This window comes from Bison bison, unplaced genomic scaffold (assembly GCF_000754665.1).
Source record: "Bison bison bison isolate TAMUID 2011002044 unplaced genomic scaffold, Bison_UMD1.0 scf7180017850834, whole genome shotgun sequence".
NCBI lineage: Eukaryota > Metazoa > Chordata > Mammalia > Artiodactyla > Bovidae > Bison > Bison bison.
The window spans coordinates 8,571-15,593 of NW_011481407.1; positions in this window are offsets into that span (position 1 = coordinate 8,571).

Consider the following 7,023-nt stretch of genomic DNA (forward strand, 5'->3'; position numbering starts at 1 on the left):
GTATGCAGATCAGAAGCAACAGTTAGAACTGAACATGGAACAACAGACTGGTTCCAAATAGGAAAAGGAGTATGTCAAGGCTGTGTATTGTCACCCCGCTTATTTAATTTATATGCAGAGTACATCATGAGAAACGCTGGACAGGAAAAAACACAGCTGGAATCAAGATTGCTGGGAGAAATATCAGTAACCTCAGACATGCAGATGACACCACCCTTATAGCAGAAAGTGAAGAGGAACTAAAAAGCCTCTTGATGAAAGTGAAAGTGGAGGGTGAAAAAGTTGGCTTAAAGCTCAACATTCAGAAAACAAAGATCGTGGCATCCGGTCCCATCACTTCATGGGAAATAGATGGGGAAACAGTGGAAACAGTGTCAGACTTTGTTTTTGGGGGCTCCAAAATCACTGCAGATGTTAACAGCAGCCATGAAATTAAAAGACACTCCTTGGAAGGAAAGTTATGACCAACCTAGACAGCATATTCAAAAGCAGAGACATTACTTTGATGCTGTGAAAGTGCTGCACTCAATATGCACTCAACAAAGGTCCGTCTAGTCAAGGCTATGGTTTTTCCTCTGGTCATGTATGGATGTGAGAGTTGGACTGTGGAGAAGGCTGAGCACCGAAGAATTGATGCTTTTGAACTGTGGTGTTGGAGAAGACTCTTGAGAGTCCCTTGGACTGCAGGGAGATCCAACCAGTCCATTCTGAAGGAGATCAGCCCTGGGATTTCTTTGGAAGGAATGATGCTGAAGCTGAAACTACAGTACTTTGGCCACCTCATGCAAAGAGTTAACTCATTGAAAAAAACTCTGATGCTGGGAGGGATTGGGGGCAGGAGGAGAAGAGGACGACAAAGGATGAGATGCCTGGATGGCATCACTGACTTGATGGACGTGAGTCTGAGTGAACTCCGGAAGTTGGTGATGGACAGGGAGGCCTGGCGTGCTGCGATTCATGGGGTCACAAAGAGCCGAACACGACTGAGCAACTGAACTGAACTGAACTGAAAAAGCACACTCATGGGATAAAGCACAACTTAGTTAAAAATCCACACAAAAATTAACATTTCTTGAAGTCAGGTCAATCTACAAATTCCTTTATATTTATTTTTTATCAAAAGAGTAAACTTTTTTTTTCTCTTGAATGTGATGGATGTCTTTATTACCTTGATTCACGTAATATGTCCAAATTAATCAAATTGTAAGCATTAATTGAATGTTTTTGTGTACCAGTTATACCTAAATAAAGCTAAGTTGTAAATTCCTTTTTGCCTTTTCATACTGTCTGTGGTACAAGCCGTGGTGTCGCAAAGAGTCGGACACAACTTAAGGACTGAACAACAACATATTCCTGGGTGAAATTTGAAAGTTGGATTTAAAATACTATTCAACTTGAGCGCCACCTTGTGGGAAGACAGCATAAGGGCCGAATTAACCAAAAGGTAGCGCTAAAAAAATAATCTCTAACCAGTTTGCCCTAATCTGTGCAGGGAAATGGTTTGTGTGGCTTATTCCCTTATCTGCTTAAAAAGTTCAGAGAAGGCAATGGCACCCCACTCCAGTACTCTTGCCTGGAAAATCCCATGGACGGAGGAGCCTGGTGGGCTACTACAGTCCATGGGGTCGCTAAGAGTTAGACACAACTGAGCAACTTCACTTTCACTTTTCACTTTCATGCATTGGAGAAGGAAATGGCAACCCACTCCAGTGTTCTTGCCTGGAGAATCCCAGGGACGGGGGAGACTTTTGGGCTGCTGTCTATGGGGTCGCACAGAGTCGGACACGACTGAAGGGACACAGCAGCAACAGCTTAAAAAGCTGTCCTTGGAATTGGTCTTTAAGCATCTATCATAGCATTGGTTTAGCTTATTTGTTCGCATATGTGACAAATTCCCAGGTTAAAAGAATGTATTGTCAACTCTTTAGTAACAAGCCAATTAAAGATTCTTTACCATCTGAGCCACAAGGGAAGTCCCAGATGAAGTTTGGGTAAACTCCAGGAGTTAATGATGGACAGGAAGGCCATGCTGTGGTTCACGGGGTCGCAAAGAGTCAGATATGACTGAGCGACTGAACTGAACTGAATGTCAATACCATTCTGTTTTAATTGGCATAGTTTATAGTACATTTTGGAGTCAGAAAGTCTGATTGATTTGGCTATTTGTAATCTCTTGAGGTTTCATATGAATTTTAGGATGGATTTTTCTGTTTCTGCAATAAGGTTTTTGGAATTTTGGTAAGGATTGTATTGAATATGTAGACCACTTTAAGAAGTGTTGATAGCTTAATAATAAGTGATCTAGCTAATCAACATCGTATTATTGACATGTATTTTTGGAACACTATTCAGCAACATTTTGTAGTTTTCATTGTACAAGCCTTTTTTTTCCTTTGTGTTTACTCAACTATTTTATTCTCTTTGATGCTATTACAAATGGAAAGTTTTTCTTAGCTTCTCCTTTGTGTTGTTCATAGAAATCTAATATCCTTTCATGAATGAAAAAAGAAAAAAAAAGCTCTCAGCAAACTGGATACAAAGTAAGTGTGTGTGTGTGTGTGTGTGTGTGTGTGTGTGTTCAGTCACTCAGTCGTGTCCAACTCCTTGTAAACCCATGGACTATAGCCTGCCAGGCTCCTCTGATCATGGGATTTTCTTCAGCAAAAATAATGGAGTGGGTTGTAGGGAATGACCAAATTTGTGACATCTTTTGAAAGTAGAGACAATATGATTTGTTAAAGTTATCAATAAGTAATTTGAGAGCAATAGGGGAATGAAAACGGTTTGAAAATATGACTTTTTTTTTTCCTTTTGTATGAACAATTGCAATTCAGAGGGTACCATTTAATAAGATGGGGAACCACATTTTAGTAGCTGAATTACAATATTGGATTAGTTTCCACAGTGGTTACATCAATTTATTTCTCACCGTCAGTGTACAAGGGTTCCAAATTTTGTACATCTTCACTGACATTCTTCTTCTGTAAGGATATTAATTTCATTAATTATGGCAGAGCCCTCATGAACTAATCACCTGCAAATGTTCCACTTACTAAAATTGTCATACTGAACAGTTTTAGTTCAGTATGACATGGAATTCAACTTATCAATTTTGGGGGCACAGATATTCAAAACAAAGCAGAGGTCCAATTTCATTATTTCTCATATGGATATCCAGTTTTCCCAATGCAATGAAGATATTTTCTTTTCCCTATACTGTATTCGTGGGCCCCCTTTTAAAAAGATAACTTGAAGAGGTGGTCTGAAGATGGTGGAGGAATAGGATGGACAGACCACTTTCTCCCCCACAAATTCATCAGAAGATCATTTGAACGTTGAGCAACTTCCACAAAACAAATTCTGAATGCTGGCGGAGGACAACAGGTACCCTGAAAGGCGGCCCGTTCTCTTTGAAAGGAGGTTGGGCAAAATATAAAAGACAAAAACAGAGACAAAACATTTAAGGGTGGAGACCCTTCCTGGGGAGGGAGTTGTGAAGGAAAAGAAGTTTTCACACAGTTGGAAACCCTCTCACAGGCAGGTCTGTGGAGAGTTTTGGAATCTCAGAGGGCAACATAACCGGGAGAAACAAAAAGAAAAAAAAAAAAAAACTACAGAATATGCACCTAATCACAACTGTGAGCAGAGAAGTAGCCCAGACTCTTGCATTCGCCACCAGTGAGTGGGGGCTGGGCAGGGAGGCATGGACTGCATCATCAGTCTTTAGGATAAGGACTGGGCTTGACTGCCCTGAGGACAATCTGAGGGAGCTAACATGAGATAGCAACCCAAACCGAGGGATAATGAGAAAGACCAAAAAACAAAACAAAACAAAACTATCCCAGGAAAGGCTCTAATGCAGGACAGTGATCTCTGACACACCCGCTCACAGAACAAATGATTGAGCGAATACAAAACGCTGTGTATAGAGCCCTCCCCCGACCCTGAGGCAGAGAGGCAGGTGTGCAGCAGCCAGAGCTGGAAGGCACAGGGCTGCTGCAATTGCAGCCCCAAGATTGTTGCAGCCTGAAATCAGCTTCCCAGAGGAGACGCATGGCACACCCGAGACAGTTCTCTAGTGGTGCACCCAGGAAACCAAGTGGCTGGACTGGGGAGGTGATTAAGATGCATGGACCACCTGGGACAGTGTGCTCGCCAAGCACCCAGTTGCCTGAGCTGCTCAGACCTGGAAAGGACACAAAACACACAGCCCTTGTGGAGTACCCAAGAACCTGAGTGGCTTAGACCTGGAAAGTGCATTTCATAATGCGGGGCCCACCTGGGACAATGCCCTTGCAGGACACTCTGGAGCCTGAGCAGTGCAGACCTGGGAAGCGCACTCTGCCTTGGTCTGTGGCAAACCTTGTGTGGTCCATAAACTGTGAGCACTCTTCACACACACCAGCAGTATTTCTTTGTAGTGTCCCTCTGTCCCCACAACACAACTGAACAAGTGAGCCTACAAAAGTTATCACCTTTGCCCCTTGTGTCAGGGCGGAAATTAGACACTGAAGAGACCTGCAAAGAGAGGAAGCCAAAATAAACAAAGAAGAGGGAACCACTCTGGAAGTGACAGGTGCGACAGATAAAAACCCTGCAGTTATTACTGACTGTGCATTGGAAAGGGACTTATATATCTTGAGAACAAGTATAAGTTGAAACAAGGAACTATCCGACACTGAACTGACCCCACATTACCTGCAATAGCTCCAGAGAAATTCCTAGATATATTTTTTTACTATTATCACTATATAATTTATGTTTAAAAACTTAAATTCTTTATTACTCCTTTAATTTTCATTTTTATAACCTATTACCTTGCAAAAAGGACCTTATTTTTAAAGCAAATTTCACATATACATTTTTTTAAATCTTGGTGGTTGATTTTTCTTTGTATTTTTTATATTGTATTTTTGAGATTCTAACCTTTATTCTAGATTTTAATCTTTGCTTTTTGATATTTGTTGTCAATTTTGTACCTTTAAGAATCTAATCTTCAGTTTCCATTTTCACTTAGGGATTTGATTACTGGCTTAATTGCTCACTCCCCTTTCTCATACAGGTCACCTGTATCTCCTTCCTCCCTCTTCTCTTCTCTACTTAACTCTGTGAATCTCTCTGGATGTTCCAGGCTGTGGAGAACATTTAAGGAACTGATTACTTAGACTGCTTTCTCCCCTTTTGACTCTTCCTCTTCTCCAATTGGTCATCTCTATCTACCTCCTCCCTCTTCTCCTCTCTGTGTAACTCTGTGAATCTCTCTGGGTGTACCTCACTGTGGAGAATTGTTTCACCATTAACCTAGATGTTTTATCATCTGTGCTGTATGAATGGAGAAGTATTGAGGCTATTGTAAGAGAAGGACTGAAAGCCAGAGGCAGGAGGCTTAACTCCAAAGCTTGAGAAATGAGAAAACGCCTGATTCCAGGGAACATTAATAGAGCTCTTGCTCACCCAAAAGTCTCGATACCTGGACTGAAACCAAGCTCCACCCAAGAGCAAACAAGTTCCAGTGCAAGAGATACCATGTTAATTCTCCAGCAGAACAGGAACACAACCCTGAGGATTAAAAGACAGGCTGCCCAAAGCTATGTCAAACCCATAGATGCCCTAAAACTTACTACTGGACACTTCTTTGCACTCCAGGGAGAAGAGATTCAGCTCGACCAAACCAGAACACAGACATAAACTTCCCCAACCAGTAAACCCTGACAAGCCACTAGTCCAACCCCACCCCCAGGGAGCAGACTCAGCAGTAAAGAGGAACCATGAACTTCCAGCCTACAGAAAAGGCATCTAAAACACAGTAATTTAAACAAAGTGAAAAGACAGAGAAATAGTCAGCAGGTAAAGGAACATGTAAACAAATTGAAAAGGTAGATAAATAATTAGAAGGTAAAGGAACATGATAAATATCCACCAAACCAAACAAAAAAGGAGGAGATAGAGAGTCCACCAGAAAAACAATTCACACTAATGATAGTAAAGATGATCCAAAATCTTGAAAATAAAATGGAGTTACAGATAAATAGGCTAGAGACAAGGATTGAGAAGAGGCAAAACTGTTTAACAAGGACCTAGAAGAAATAAGAAGAGTCAATCAATAATGAATAATTCAATAACTGAGATCAAAAGCACTCTGGAGGGGACCAACAGTAGAATAACTGAGGCAGAAGAGAGGATAAGTGAGGTGGAAGATAGAATGGTGGAAATAAATGAAGCAGAGAGGAAAAAGAAAACAAAGAATTGAAAGAAGTGAGGACAACCTCAGAGACCTCTGGGTCAATGTTGAACACCCCAATATTCAAATTATAGGTATCCCAGAACAAGAAGACAACAAGAAAGGGCATGAGAAAATACCTGATATAATAGTTGAAACTTTCTCTACAATAGGGAACGAAATAGCCACCCAAGTTCAAGAAACCCAAAGTGTTCCAAACAGGATAACCCAAGGCAAAACACCTCAAAACACATATTAATTAAACTAAGAAAGTTCAAACACAGAGAGTGAATATTAAAAGTGGCAAGGGAAAAGCAACAAATAACACACAAGGGTATCCCCATAAGGATAACAGCTGATCTTTCAATAGTAACTCTTCAGACCAGAATGTTTTACAGGACATACTTAGTGATGAAAGAGAAAAACGTACAACGAAGATTACTATACCCAGCAAGGATCTCATTCAGATATAAAGGAGAAATCAAAAGCTTTACAGACAAGCAAAAGCTGAGAGAATTCAGCACCACCAAATCAGCTCTTCAACAAATGTTAAAGGATCTTCTCTAAACAGGAAACACAGAAAAGGTTTATAAAATCAAACCTAAAACAACAAAGTAAATGGCAACAGGATTGTACTTATCAATAACTACCATAAATGTAAATGGGTTGAATGCCCCAACCGAAAAACAAAGACTGGCTGAATGGATACAAAACCCCCCTTATATGCTGTCTACAAGAGACCAACCTCAAACAAAGGAACAGATACAGATTGAAAGTGAAGAGATAGAAAATGATATTCTATA